Source organism: Hyaena hyaena, unplaced genomic scaffold (assembly GCF_003009895.1).
Source record: "Hyaena hyaena isolate Hyena2069 unplaced genomic scaffold, ASM300989v1 scaffold_206, whole genome shotgun sequence".
Classification (NCBI taxonomy): Eukaryota; Metazoa; Chordata; class Mammalia; order Carnivora; family Hyaenidae; genus Hyaena; species Hyaena hyaena.
The window spans coordinates 2,059,944-2,076,379 of record NW_024080840.1 but is presented as its reverse complement, the minus strand read 5'-3'; positions in this window follow the sequence as shown (position 1 = coordinate 2,076,379).

The following is a 16,436-nucleotide window of genomic DNA, read 5'->3' as shown; positions in this document are numbered from 1 at the left end:
CCCCACCCCATTGTGCAAGGTTTCAGAGAAGGTTATATCTTCTCTCATTGTCACCCTCAGTTTCTTAGCAAGTCTGTCGGACTTCCAAACTTTTATCCACTCCATCCACTTCTCTCTACCTTCACTCGCCTATCCAAGCTCCCATGCTCTTTTTTAGACCTCTAGACCTGGGCCCCTTGCATTCATTTTGCCCCCTTACAGTTCATTCCTCAGACAGAACAATAGCCATCTTTGAAAAACATGCATGAAATAGATCATGTAACTGCCCTGCTTAAAGCCCTTTAACAGCTGCCCATTACCTTTAGAACAAAGACCAAACTCCTAACGGGCCCACAAGAATCCACCTGGCCCGGTCTTTGGTCACCTCTTAGCTCAGCATTTGACTTGCTTCAACCACCCTTTCTCTGACAGTCCCAGGACGCCCTGGAGGCTCTGGCCTCCCCGAAGCTGGCTCCGCCCATCCCTCCGTCTACAATTCGGACACCACCTCCTCGAGCCTTGTCTGCCATCTTATCAAAAGGGGCCCCAGTGTACCCTCCAGTTCCTCGTCACCTTATTTCCCAGGCTATTTCTCTCATAACTTGCCAGGCTCTGCAATACTCACATACTTACTCATTGTCCCCCTCACTCCCCATTGGAACACAACGTCCTCTGAGAGCTGAGACCACACCTGCTGTGTCACGCTGTAGCCCCAGCATCAGCATTAGTACATGCATGGTAGATATTCTCTGAGCGCATGTCCAGGGCAGGAAGAATAGATAACAATGATGTTGACAGTCTTCGCTGCTGGGATAAAGACACTGTATCTATTATTGCTCTAGAATTTTCTATAGTGAATATGAAACACTTAATAATCATTTTTAATTGAGTTATTTTTAAAAATTATTTATTATATTTTATTTTTTGTTTTAATTTTAATTTTTTTTAATGTTTACTCAGTTTTGAAAGACAGAGACAGAGCATGAGTGGGGGAGGAGCCAATAGAGAAAGAGAGACAGACACAGAATTTGAAGCACGCTCCAGGCTCCGAGCTGTCAGCACAGAGCCTGACGTGGGGCTCGAACCCAAGAACAATGAGATGATGACCTGAGCCAAAGTCGGACGCTCAACTGACTGAGCCACCCAGGTGCGCCAAAGTCCGTTATTTCTAAAGAGTGGGGTGAGGATGGACATGAGACCCATGAGGCCCACGAGAAGCTCTGGTGCTCCCTGCACACCACTTTGCAACGTGGTGATTGCTGACGCCCATCCTGCCCGAGGCGTGTGCTGAGACTGGAAGCCTCCTTCTCTGCATCGAGTATTAACATGTTGCGGTGCAATTAGAATTCTAGGTTAGTGTTCTCGCTGGTGAGTGAAGCTGCAAGTGGGAGATTACCAAATCCCTCGCTCCTGTCCAAGTGGCACTGGATCCAATTACACTTCTCTACATGGGCACGACCAGCCAAAGTTCACGGCAGCCACCGGTGAGTTACAGATTGTGGAAGGGAGGCATTTTGTGGGGGAAGAAGTGGTGGATAGAGGTGCAGGGTGGCAAGGGGTAGAGACGGAGTACCCACAGAACTGGAAGGAATCTTGGAATATCATCTAGAATCATCCGCCCACACATTCTGAAAGCCAGCCCCTCCCAAGCTTTGTCCTGGGGCCGCAGGGAGGAAAATTACTTCCCCTATAAATCGCACTAAGTCTGTCCCAGATGCCTGTGCAAGGATCAGGGTGGAGGCTGGCAGAGCCCGGGAATGGGATGAAAGAATAAAAATTTTTAAATTAATAATAATCCCCATATTGGTGATGTCTGGCCTAGCGTCCCTGTAACTTATAGCGCCCAAAATCCTCTCAGGTAACTTGGTGCCAGGCTGGCCCCATGAGTCTCAAATCTCTAAACATGTCTACACTTCATTGGGCAACTAACCAGGTAGACTGACAATATGGAACTCAGGGGTCAAAAGAAACTGCATTCTAAACTCTAAGGTTATAGATGGGAGAAAATGACCAAGGGGCGCCTGGGTGGCTCAGTCTGTAAAGCGTCCAACTTCAGCTCCGGTCATGATCTCGCAGTGGGTTCGAGCCCCATGTCAGGCTCTGTGCTCACAGTTCAGAGCCTGGAGCCTACTTCAGATTCTGTGTCTCCCTCTCTCTCTGCTCCTTCCCCACTCGTGCTCTGTCTCTCTCAAAAATAAATAAACATAAAAAAAAAAGAAATAAAAAACGACCAAGTGTGCTTCTCAAGAATAAAATGAAAAGCATCTGCTCTCTTCCAAACAACATGAGAACATTCTCGGGTATTAAATATGAAGCATTTCCAGTGTGTCTTAAATCTATGGTGGGCAGGGAGGCGATGATAGAATTCAAATCCCAGATCTCAGGAATTTAGTGCCGCTCTTAGTTTCTGATGAGGAAAGTGATGCTGTAGGGCTGGTCCCACCCTCTGTGTCTCCAACAGCTGTTACCTCCTGCTGATAACCAACATTTGTTCCCATTTGGTGGAAGGAAGACTGAAATCTAGATCAAGGATTTGGCTAGGGTCACCAAGAATCTGGTCAATCAAACTGAGGAGAAGACACCAAACCACTGCATCTCCAGCCCAGAGAATATAACCCTTTCGTCTCATGTGCACTTCCCTGCTTTTAAAAATGATTTCAAGGTTATTGGAACTCCCAGAAGAGAGCAAGCTCAGAGAAGTACAACCTCAACATGAGCAATATGAGATCTAGAAAGTGAAGGGTGTGTGTGGTGTAGGCAGATGCAGAAACCTGGGAATGGCCGCGCCTCACCCCCGCCCTCACCTCCTCCCTCAGAAAAACGCTGTGTTCTCTCCAAACTGCAGGCAAGGGCTTCACCTAATGTTCCTGTGCCCTTTTAGGGACGTTGGTCCCCTGTCCTTCCAGCCCGAGCTGATCCATGGTATCCCAAGTACCCTTGGCTACTCTTCCCTGTTTTTCTCTATAGATCTGAATTCTCTTTCCATCCCAAGCTAACTACACCTGCTTTCACCCACTTATCACCAAGTCAGCCATTGCCATCCTGCTGGTTTTCAATCTTTCTGTAGTTGCTGAATGCCAAAGGCACGTTATTAACTATCCTTAGAGGTCTGGCTCGGACAAGAAGCTTTCTGACCGATTTGTGATGCAAGTTTAGAAATGTTCATATTAGAATGCCAGTGTCGGGGTAGTCCCTCTTCCTCCCTACTTTTGAACTTGACACATTTACATACAGTCTTGGGCCCTGGAGAAATCTCTAGGTCTTTGGCTTTGTTTTCCTAGAGCTCCTTACATAGGAAAAATGTTAACAGCATGTGTTGATCCCTAACAGTTTTCGGTTTTCTGGAGGCCAATGTAACATGATCGCTGTTAAAATGTTCAAACATTATAGACATTGAGTGTAGACAGGGAATATCCAACCTTGGAGACAAGTTTAGCTTAGGGACCAAGTCTACTTTTTGTTTGAATTGGCAACACATTCACCTGGTTCAAAAACCACACAGATAAGAGACATAGTGAAAATGTTCTTATCCTCTCCACCCAGCTAGCTTCTCTCCACCAGGAGACACGTTTGTCAGTTTCTTTTGCATCTTTCCAAGTTTCTTCAGCAAATCCAGGCAAAAACAAATATATAGTTATTCCTTCCCTCCCTTTGACACGTAAGGTAACATACTGTAAGCACTGCTTTGCGCCTTGCTTTTTTATTTCACATAAGAGATATTAAGCAAGTTTTGAATCAGAATGTAAAGAAACCAGAAATAAAAAGCCATGGCATATATGTGCATGCACACACATGCACACATACTCTCTCTCTCTCTCACACACACACTTTTCTTCCTTTTTTTTTTTTTTTTGGTATAACTAAGGATAAATTAATTGAGCCAATCATTGTTCAGTCTACTCTTCTCCATGGGCCTTAGGAAGAAATAGACCAGGGATAAGATCTGATAAGAAGATTCTATTTGATAGATAGTAGCAGAAGGTGGGAATAGGTGAGATATAGGAACCAGAACTTCTCAGGCTCCTTCCTTGCTGGTTCCAAAGATGCAGTGAGATCCAGCTATTTTAGGGACAGCCGAAGCTGGGGATGCCTCTCCTCAGGGGGCTTTCCTACTCTTTGGTTGTCTTTATCAGCAGAAATAAAAATGAGAGCATCCCAGGAGTAGAGAACGGGCTTCATCTCCTTTATTAACTACAATGTCAATATAAATATAAAACTCACCATTGGTCTGAGAGTAAGACTTTCCAACAGTGCAGACAGCCCCAGGGTCCAGAACTGGTGAAGTTCATTCCCCAGCAGGCAGCCAGGCAAGGACTTTTGCTGAGAAGTTCAGCCACGCCTCTGAAAGTAGAATTATCCAAGAAATTCTCTGACCCATTGCTTAAAATTTCTCTCAACACAAACAAAAGCTAAAATTTCATGATGTCAATCATAATCTTCTTTAACTTCTTTTGTGCATGTATGCACATGCACATGCAAACACACACACACTACAGGAACAAGAAAGCAAGTATGTTTTTCAGAGGGACTCAGCCTATTCAAGGGACACTGCATTACTCCCCTTCCTCACAACACAGACAAGATATTTCCTGAAAGGAACACAGAAATCTTCATGTATTTTTTTTTTAATTTTTATTTATTTCTAGGAGAGAGAGAGAGAGACAGCGTGAGCAGGGGAGAGTCAGAGAGAGAGGGGGTCACAGACCGAAACAGGCTCCAGGCTCTGAGCTGGCAGTCAGCACAGAGCCCGACGCGGGGCTCGAACCCACGAACCACGAGATCATGACCTAAGCGAAAGTCAGACGCTTAACTGACTAAGCCACCCAGGTGCCCCTCATGTATTTTGTTTAAGAGCTACAGTCCCAGGCTGTTAAAAAGATCTTACATAATGATGTTAGGGGAACACTGGGAATTTTTCCAAGTCTTCCAAAGTGGCAACTGTAATCACTGCTCAATCAGCAGAACTCAACCCTGGGTGCATATTTCCTGCCTCTTTGGCCACTTCTGTCCCACAGCAAACCATCGGCTCGTGACAGCATTCAACCTTGGGAACAGAAGATACTGAGGACAGTTTGTGACTCCTCTTTCTTCTGTCTTCTTTATGCTCCTTGCTGCCAAGCCCAGAGGTCTTCCCTTCTTTAAATACCTGAGTACTTGACTGGGGAGATACAGGTGTGCTATTTTTCCCTCTCTTAGTCCTTCTAGGCAGCACAGGAAGGATTAACTTTTAAACCCTGTTAAAAAGTAAGCAAGTCAGCAAAGAACTGAAAGCAGAGTTGGAGTCAAAACGAAGAGAAGGCTCAGTAGTATAAATCAAACTGACATTTAAGTATTTGAAAGAAGGGGCGCCTAGGGTGGCTCAGTTGGTTGAGCATCCAACTCTTGATATCGGCTCAAGCCATGATCCCAGGGACGTGGGATCAAGCCCCAAATCAGGATCCACACTGGACTTTAGATTCTTGGTCTCTCTCCCTCTCCCGTTGCCCCCTCCCCTGATTATGTGTGCTTTCTCTCTCTCTGAAATTAAATGGATGAATGAATGAATGAATGCTGAAATGCCCTTTGGATGGCATTGTCTAGCCCCTTTGTTTTATGAGTTTCAGAAGGTAACTCATCCAAGATGGCAGTTAGTAGTGGGAGCAGTAGGCAGATTGCTCTCCTTTGCTCTTCCAAGTCCAATGTTCAAGTCCACTTCCTGTCACTCCTGGATTTCTCAGAAAGGGAAGGCAGTAGCCTAATCCTGCCCTAGTTTATCTCCGAAGGATACCTCTGCACCCTGTAATGGCTGAGCGGCCTGTGCTGACGTGCCAGGCCGTATCTCCAGACTCACTCAATTGCGAATGACAGAAACTCAACCCTGATCAGCTTAGGCAGAGGGGGAAGTGAATCCATTCGTGGAGCCTGGAACCAAACCTCAAGGTGGTGGACAAGGGTGAAGCTTTGCTTCGGGGACAGCCTGGACAGAACCCTCATGTGCTGTAAGGTGTGTATTTGTGTATGTCTTTGTCTCCCGTCTTTGCTTCTCTCTTCATATCATTTCATTCTGTCACATTGGCTTTCTCCTCAGGCCTGAAATCATGGCCAGGGACTGCCTCGTCTTTGCAACAAGAGAAGAGAATCTCTTCCTTTGTTTCTAGTTTGAAAACCACACTGAAAGGGCTCTGGGACCTTTGGGTCGTATACCTACCTATTCCTGCATTCAGGGGTACAAAGGGGTCGGCTTGGTAGCACCCCAAAACTGATCAGAGGTGGGATCAGTTCATCCCACAGCGGGATGGTCTTCACAGAAAAAAGGCAGAGGTCTGGGAAGACAAACACTGGCTAGCCTCTCTCCTTCCCCTCCTTTGCACAGCTCGGCCTGATGACCCCTCATCTCAAATCCTGTCAATACCCTGAATTCTGAGCTGTTTTGCTGATGTGCGCTGTCTCTCAGACGTTCCAGTTCATCACCCATGTGGGCAGGCTCCTCAGTCTGAGGGACTCGCCCAGCAGCAAGCCAAGTTTCAAAAGAAAATCAATGATTAACATTTTACCCTGAGCTAAAGTGCTGGGTGACATTACCAAAGAGAGACTTTTTTTTTTTTAATTTTTAAAATCACTAAATCTTTATTGCTGCGAACTGCCACGCAACCTTAAATGCCTGAACTGTGAAGATCATACGTTGTTGGGGATATACCTCTCATGCAAGAACATTTTATCTTAAGGCTTCAGCAAAAAAATCAGTCTTTCCTGTCCTCCCTGTCCTGGCATCTCAGATTGAACTTTTGAGTTTTATTAGCTTTATTCTTCTGAGCTTGGACAACTTCAAAACAAAAAATGGGGGAAAAATATTTTGCCCTTTTCTTTTGACTGGTAAAAAGGCACAAACTACAGAATTGTTTCTTCTGCAAAAATTTCAATGACTCTTCCATTCCATTTACGATTTTCTTTGCCACAGACATCTTTCAGCCACAGGATTCCAAAGCCTTTCAATGTCTCACTAGCTTCAAATTATATGAACGCCAGCAGCAGCGGACACTCAGTGCTCCTCTCTCTAAAGGAGTGGAGGCTCAGATGTTCTGGGCTGCTCCTGCCCACTGGCCACAATTGATGGCTTCAAGAGTGAAGCCCTGATCCAAGAGGCATTCATCACAAATCTTTCCCAGGATTTGAAAAAAATTGTGGTCAAATACACATAACAAAAAAATCTACCATCTTAACCATTTTTATATGTACAGTTTGGTAGTGGTAAGCACATTCACATTGTTGTGCAAGCAACTCACCAGAACTCTTGCAGCTTTCAAAACTCCAACTCTTCACCTGTTAACTCTCCATTCCCCTCTTCCCTTCCTCTGGGCCCTGGCAGCTGTCATTTGACTTTCTGTCCCTGTGAATATGACTATTGTATGTTGTATTAGAAAAAAACCCAGCCGTCCCCCTGTGTGTCTCCTTAACTCTCACATGACTTCCAATTCACAGAACTTCTGTCACTGGAGGTGTGTGCATTTCCCCCACAAGCTGTTCTGCAACACCAGCTAAGTGTCCCGCAAGTTAACTCACTTCTGACACTCTCTGCCCAGAGTTAGCATCAGACCCCACAAGGTAAGGGCTCAGTCCCTTAAGACATCGTCGGACTTCAATGCCAAGAGGAAGTAGGAGGACCCCAGGTTCCTCAGGTTCCCCACATCTCCTATCTGACTTGGCCACAAACACGAGATTCCCATGACTTCCTCCATGGATTCAATTATTTACTAGAAGAGCTCACAGAACTCAGGGACACTTATTTATACTTATCGGTTTATTAAAGGATATAGTAAAGGATATGGATGAACAACTAGATTTAAAAAATACATAGGGCAGAGGCTGGGCGGGTCCTGAGTTGAGGAGATTCTGTCCCCTGCGTGGCATATATCACCCACCTGGTACCTGGATATGTTCCCCGACCTGGAAGGTTTCAGAACCCCATACTACTGGAACTTCACTGAGGTATCCTCACATAGGCACGATCAATTATTAACTCCATTTCCAGCCTCTCTCCTCTCTCTAGAAAAGGGGGGGAGCAGGCTGAAAACTCCAAGCTCCTAATTATGTCTTGGTCCTTGTGGTGACCAGCCCTCACCCAGGAACTATCCAGAAGTTGACCCAGAGTCACCTTATTAGAACAAGAGATGCTCCTGCAATGCCCTTGTGACTTAGGAAATTATAAGGGTTTTAGGAGCCAGTATATATATTGACATATGTATAAAACAGATGTACTTTCTATTGACAGAGACCAACATATCTGGTTTCTATTATCTCGCATATGTATATACCACATTCTGTCGTTCCATTCATCTACCAATGGACACTTGGGTTGCATCTTCCTTTGGCTACTGTGAATGATGCTATGAACACAGGTGCACAAATAAATATTTGAGATCCAGCTTTTAGTTCTTTGGGGTACATACTCAGAAGTGGAAGTGCTGTATCATAGGGTAGTTCTATTTTTCATTTTTTGAGGAGCCTCCCTACTGTTTTCCATGGTGCCTGCATCATTTCATGTTCCCGCCAATAACGCACAAGGGTTCCAATTTATCCACATCCTCACCCACACTTGTTATTTTCTGGGGTTTGTTTGCCTTTTAGATGAGCCGTCCTAATGGGTGTGAGGTGGTTTTTGCCAGGATGTCTAACCAGACCTGAGGAAGATGATCGTTCTCTCCTATGACAGACGCCATGGAGGTGGGACTCGGGAGTTAACTGTCATATTTTCTTGACCATGTGGAAGAACACAGTCTGTGTTGTTTCTAGGGTGCTCCATAGTCCTACCATTCTCCCCTTCAAAGTTCCGAATCCAAGCGAAACCTCTTCACAGAAGCCCAAGCGGCTGCAGTGGGGACTGAAGTAGCCACATCAGTACTTTTCGAGGTGGACCGCGGACTCTGACTGGAAGTCACGTCCAGGCTATTCTTTCCGTTCCTCTTTCCTCACCAAACGGAACTTATTTACCAGGCGATGCACGGGCAGGCCTGCTGTGTCAGCCGCTGCCCCTCCCCTCCTCACCCCGCCCCCTCCCAGCCCCACAACAGAGGCAGAGAAGGCTCTGGTGAATTTACTGCAGAGAAAGGACAAGATGACAAAGAAGACCACATCCTGCCTGTCCCCAGAAGGAGGAGGCCATGCCTGTGTGAGGAAGAACCCCACTGCCAACCTCAACAGCCAGAAGAAGCCACTCCCTCGTGCTGGGAGAAAGAAAAGGACCTGACAGGGAGAGGAAAGCTTAGTGTCCAGAAGTTCTGAGAAAGCAGACACTCACCTTTATGGTTAGTTGACTTAGGCTGACACATGAAGGGAGGGGGGAAAAGGTCTCTCTCCTTATGTCCCCAATATTTCTAACATTTAGGTTTCTGAACACACAGGACTCAGCACTGCCTAAGTGCATCTATTCTTCCTGAGAAAAAATGCTGAGTGTCCTCAGCCGAGGTGAGGCCGCTCCCTGGGGTTGTCACCATCCGGGGGTGAACCCTCCTGAGGTCAGCCCGGGAAGCTTGAGGGCTCTGAAATGGGTCTCAATGGAGCATTGATTAAATTCCCTCCAGGCTATCCCAACGCTCTAGCCGAAAAATTCCCTCCCCAATCTATTTTCCATCTTAGATTTTTCCCAGGTAGGACATTCAACAGAGCTCACTGGAGATTATGCAATGAATTCAAATGAAGGCGTAAATCTATTCCAAATAATAAATGCCAGCGATATTAAAATGCCCTGATTTGAACTATATGAAATGCCTCACGTTATTAAATTCTCAGGGAGGAATTAAAGTCTAAAAAAAATTAATATCCTTTCTCTGGAAGGTTGAGCTCTAAAGAAATTAAAAATCCACCATTATTTCCCGCCCAGATTCTTCTCGGTTGGGGTCGGTCAGAGGGGTCTCGTTCAGTGAGGGTGGCGGGGGCTGGCTCTTTCCACAGCTGCCTCCACTACAGGACAGTCCTGGCTTCGGGCTCTCCAGGGTGTCACTCCGTTGGCCGGTTGTCCGAGGTCTGTGACTTGTGAACTACCACTCGACCGGGAGAAAACCACCCGCATGGGGGCAGTCCCGCTGCCACGGAGCCTTCCCCACGGCTGGCGGAGCTCAGGGCTGAGCTCAGGGGTTGCCTGAGACGGGAGGGGGAGGGGGAGGGGCGGGGGAGGAGGAGGAGGAGGGGGAGGGGGAAGGGCGGGGCGGGGGGGATGCCGGGACCGTAGCTCTCCTGAGCCGCCTCTCCTCAAAACCTTTATTTATTATTTAAATATTTATTTATTTAAAGTAATTTTTTAAATGCTTATTTATTTTTGAGAGAGAGAGAGACAAAGTGTGAGTGGGGGAGGGGCCGAGAAAGACCGAGACACAGAATCCAAAGCAGGCTCCAGGCTCCGGCTGTCAGCCTAGAGCCCCATGCGGGGCTCGAACCCACGAACCGCAAGATCATGACCTGAGCCGAAGTTGGGCGCTTAACCCACTGAGCCACCCCGGCGCCCCCCCCTCAAAACCTTTAAAAAGGAAACCCACCTCAGAGAAGTATCTCTGCCTGCTTGGAGGTAAGAGAGTCCTCGTTCTAGCAAGCACCTCGTCTCTTCCACGCGGGACTTTGAAGTCCCTGAAGAAATGAAGCTGTTTCTAACTTCTCTCAGAGTCTGTCCTGAAGAAAAGGCCTGTGGTGCTGAAGTCACTGGCAAGGACTGAGGCAGCAGTGTAAGCTTCACAGTCATACAAGGCCAACAACCTTCAAGGCCGATTTCTTTCTTCTTTTTTTAAAGTTTACTTACTTATTTTTGAGGTGGGGGAGGGGCTGACAGAGAGGGAGAGCGAGAATCCCAAGCAGGTTTTGCACTGTCAGTGAGGAGCTTGACATGGTGCTTGAACCCATGAACCCGGAGATCAAGACTGGTGCTCAACAGACTGAGCCACCCAGGTGCCCCTGCAAGGCTGATTCCTGCAAGAAAACACTAGACTTTATCTTATCAGTTGTATTAAAAAAAAATCTAGGCTTTGAAGACGATGGACTTCACTCTGTTTAAGATGACTGATTTCTGGGGCATCTGGGTGGCTCAGTGGGTTGACTGTCTGACTTTGGCTCAGGTTATGATCTTACAGTCTGTGAGTTCCAGCCCCACATGGGTTTGCTGCTGTCAGCATAGAGCCGGCTTCAGACTCCCTGTCCCCCTTTCTCTCTGCCCCTCTCCCACTCATGTGCGTTTTCTCTCTCAAAAATAAGTAAAAATCAAAAAAGGAAGATGATTGATTTCTGCAAAGTTATTTTACTAAAAACATTATAATTAATTTTTTAAAAACAAAAATGAATGGAAAACTATGGTGAAACTTTTTGAGGCATTAGCCAATTTAAACTTATTATCTAGTTGTAAGGTTATTGTATTAACGACATTGTAGAAAGTGATGTAAGCTTAAGTGTCCATAAAGAAAAGGAGACAAAAAAGTCATGTTCCACAGCTTCAAATTTCCCATTCTCACCACTCATCACAAAACATTCTGTGGTTCACTTGACTGTAAGCAGTAGCATGTGCCAGGGTGTGCATGATATAAAGTGTAAAAAGATAATATCTCTGACCCCTTACAGGTTTTCAAGTCTTGGAATGATGTGTGAAAGTGTCTCCTATCTGGTATATACAGTAAGGTGCTCGGTTCATAGGAAAGACTTAGGTGACAGTTTGACTTTGGGATAAAGAAATTAGAGAGGCTATTTAGTAAATTGATTTTAGTGTGTTTTTTAAAATTAAATTTATATTTGACATATAACATTTTGTAAATTTAAGGCATCGAACATGTTGATTTGATACATTTGTATATTATGATTGCCATTGTAGCCGTAACTTAGTACCTCTACCACATCACACAATTATCACTTCTTTTTCGTGGTTAGAATAATTCAGATCTAGTCTCTTAGCAAGTTTGACAGGTTTTAAAAAACTTTTTTTTATAGTTTATTTATTTTTGAGACAGAGACAGAGCACGAGCTGGGGAGGGGCAAAGAGGGAGACACAGAATCTGAAACAGGCTCCATCCAGGCTCTGAGCTGCCAGCACAGAACCCTATGCGGGGCTCAAACCCACGAACCTCGAGATCATGACCTGAGCCTAAGTCTGACGCTTAGCTGACTGAGCCACCCAGGCGCCCCCAAGTTTGATGATTTTGATACATTATTGTTGTCTATATTTACTACACCGTGCGTTCTATGTATATTCTATGTATAGGACTTCATACTCGTTGCAGGTTTATAGCTTTATACAACACCTCTCCTATCCTCTCTCCCCGTTTTAGTGTTTTAACACCATAGTCAAATTTTAGCATTTAAGATACCCACCTGGGATTATCTAGTTTTAAGATTTTGTAAAGTTTTATTTAGTTTTTCTGGTTTAGAGATAAAAGCCTCCTCCACACGTCAAGAACTCTGAGGACTATTTTTTTTTTCATTTTTTAAATTATTATTATTTTTTTTTACAAATAGTTTATTGTCAAGTTGGTTTCCACATAACACCCAGTGCTCATCCCCATAAGTGCCCTCCTCCATGCCCATCTCCCCCCTCCCCCCCCCCACCCATCAGTCCTCAGTTTATTCTCAGCATTCAAGAATCTCTCATGGTTTGCCTCCCTCCCTCTCCCCCACTATTTCCCCCCTTCTTCTCCTCCTTGGTCCTCCGTTAAGTTCCGTTTAATCCTGAGGACTATTTTCTAAGACCTTAAATAAACCAGCTAGTCCTCACTGGTCACTCTGGAACAAAGTTAACAATTATATAATCTATGGGAGGCATACTTATCTAATTCTAAGCTGCCTGGTGGTTGTTTTGGTTTTTGTATTTGAAATTCACACAGGTTTACAATTTATGAACTCTGCTAAGACGACATGTGTATTGAGCCCTTTCAACCTTCCAGTACCTTCTGTGCTTTATGAGCAGCCTCCCATACCAAGCGATTGCCTTAAGTCACAGGGCATCTGCTTTGCTTTTTTAACTCTGACAAAATTATATTTTAGGATTCTGCCATAGATGTGTCAATGTGAGGCTTTAAGGGTAACAAAAGGACTTTTAAAAGGGGAATCTAAGGTAAATTACCTTCAGCCTATTGAGAGGGAAAGAGACAAAGAAAGTTGGGCTTTGGAAGTAATTTACAGAGAGACTTTGACCCGTCCAGTAACAAAGTGAAGGTAGGAAAGCTTTACATTCTCCATGCACAGCAATTTGGTCAGGAGCAGAGCAAATGTTTGAGACATGCTACCCAGCGTTTTCAAACCATAGGTCATGACCCAGTAGTGGATTGTGAAACCTACTTAGTGCATTGCAAACAGAACCTCTTTAAAGGAATGAAACAGAACCGGACATACCAGAGTGTCCCTAGAAGTACTGTAAGAGCAGTTTGATGAAATTTTCCATTCATTACGTATGCACACAAGGCAGGTGTGGGCCAGGACCATTACCTTATACTTTGCACAAAATATCATTTTTATTGTGGGCTGTGGTTAAAAAAAAACAAAACCCAACAAACAGTTTGAATATACTATGTAGGAAGCCATCCAGGGGTACAAAGCTCATTTTCCACGTAGATACTAGGACAGGTTTTGAAAAATGGACGCAGGACATACAGGGTGACCGACCATCCATATATTTGTATTTTCCAAGTTTTGTGTCATGAAGAGAATTTAGAAAATTATTTATCGACCATAAAACATACTTCTTAAAAAACAAAATCAAATAACCTGAAGTGAATGGAGTCAAATATGAAAAGTCCCCTTTCATCCCTCCTCTCCAGCTGCCGTCTGCAGAGTCACCATCAACAGCTTGACGTGTATTATTACTGAATATTTTCTAGGTGCACACAGACACCCATGTGCGCTATGTATATGTAAGCAGGATTTTAGCCATATACGTGTAAACAATGTGCATTAAGAATTATGGTGGAACTTGTTTTTCATATCGGTATGTCTTTAAGATTTTCTTTTTTTAAGTAACTTCTATACCCAACATGGGGCTCAAACTCACAACCCCGTGACCAAGAATTGCACGCTTTACTGGGGTGTCTGGGTGGGACAGTAGGTTAAGTGTTCAACTTCAGCTCAGGTCATGATCTCACGGTCTATGAGTTCGAGCCTCGCGTTGGGCTCAGTGCTGACAGCTCAGGGCCTGGAGCCTGCTTCGGATTCTGTGTCTCCTCTCTCTGCCCCTCCTTTCCCCCACCTCCTGCCATGCTCTGCCTCTCTCTGTCCCTGAAAAATGAATAAACCTTAAAAAAAATTTAACAATTGCACACTCTACTGACTAAGCCATCCAGATGCCCCACGTCAGTAGGTCTTAAAAATACTTCCATGCCCACACTACAAAGCTGCTATTTTATCTGCTGCAGAGTATTGCATGGTAAGAATTGGTAGGTACTAATTTAATAATTTCCACATTTATGTACGATTATGTTGTTTCTAATTTCTTATAATTTTAGAAAATGCTTCAGTACACGTTCTTCTACCTGACTCTTAAGACACTTGCCTGAATATTTCTTTAGGCTGGCTGCTTATAACTATTGTTAAATCAGAGTCTGGGCACAGTTTACATATCATATCACATACAATGATATACAACATCGAATTGTCCATTCAAAAAGCTGTATCAGCTTACATGTCCTTCAACAGTGAGAGTGCTCTTTATGCACATTATCTCCCGCAATAGCTGTTTACCGGTCTTTTCATATCTGCCACTTCAAGGATTGAAAAACAGTATCTCATTTCAATTTTTGATTTCTTATGAAGTTGAATGTTAACTTCTCTTATTTCTGAGAGAGAGAGAGAGAGAGAGAGAGCGAGCAGGGGAGGGTCAGAGAGAGAGGGGGACACAGAATCTGAAGCAGGCTCGAGGCTCTCAGCTAGCTGTCAGCACAGAACCCGACGCGGGGCTCGAACCCACGAACCGTGAGATCATGACACTTAACTGACTGAGCCACCCAGGCGCCCCTAGGTTTATTTTTCTTTACAAAAATATTTATATCTTTTGTCCATTTTTTTGGTCTAGTTTGTAGGTGCTTTATATTAGGGATATTTCACCTTCTCTTATGTTTCACATATTTTCCCAATCCTTTGTCTCCTTTTTGTTTAATTTGCATATATGTTTGATATATTTTAATGGAGTCAAATCAGTTTTTTTCCCTTTTATGGAAATGGGTTTTGAGTCTTCTTTAGGAGGCCCTTCCTCATCCCACAAATTGTTTTCCAATATTTTCTTCTAGTTATTTTTATATTTTAATGTTTAATTCACCTGGATTTTACTTCCTTCCCTTGAAATGAAAGAAGAAAGTGTTTTCCAAGTAATCAGCAATCCCAACATCATTTACTGAATAGTTCAACTCTTCCTTACCTGTTTGTAATGCCATTTTTCAAGTATTAAATTCCCAAATATACACATTATCTTAGATTCTCTGTTTTGTGGCTTTAACCTATTCGACTGTTGCCAGAACCCCATGATTTCATTCACCCTGGCTTCCTGGATTTCAGAATTGTTTTGTGTGTAGTCTTCCAGATGAGCTTTGTAATTAGGTTGTTCCATCCGTTTTTAAAGCTTGGCTTTGATTATATGAAAATGTTCTGAATTTATAAGTTTATTTGGTGGAACGGACATATTTAATGTGTTGCATCTTCTTAGAAATGTGGCATGCCTCTTCATTTTGGCAGTCTCTTTTTTTATCTCTTTCAGCATAGATTTCTTTTTTCATACGGGCCTTAACATTTCTCTGTGGACATTATTTCTACATGAATGGGATCTTTTCCTCCATACATTTCCTAACTGGTTATTGCTGGTGTATAAAAAAGTTTTTGTTTTTGTTTTTTTTAATGTTTACTTTTGAGAGACAGAGCAACAGAGACAGATTGTGAGTGGGGGAGGCGCAGAGAGAGATACACACACAGAATCCGAAGCAGGCTCTGGGCTCTGGGCCATCAGCACAGAACTCAACATGGGGCTTGAACTCACGAACCACGAGGTCATGACCTAAGCTGAAGTCAGACACTTACCCAACTGAGCCACCCAGGTGCCCTTGAAACAGTATTTTATAAAGGCTTTCTGCAAAACTATACCTTCTGTTAGTCAAAAAGAATTTTTTTCTATGTCCCGTTTAATGGTTTTCATCTTGGATTCTATTTAGCCAGAAATCAACGGAGCCACATACACTTTTGTTAGCACCTGCCTAGTATGCTTTTATCTATTTCTTTATAATCCATGATATATTTTTTAGATTTGCTTTTTGTAAATAATGAGCAGTTAGACTTCATGTTTTTACTCAAGCCTAAGGAATTTGAGGATTTAACCTACTCAACATTTATTGTGAAAAAAGCATCTAGTCTTATTTAATACCTTTTACTTGTTTGTCTTCCCTGACTTTTCTTGGATTTTTAAATTACATCCCCCATTCCTGGTAGTTTGGTAGCTATTATTGACTTATATTTGCCTTGCTCTCCTTGTCTTTGCA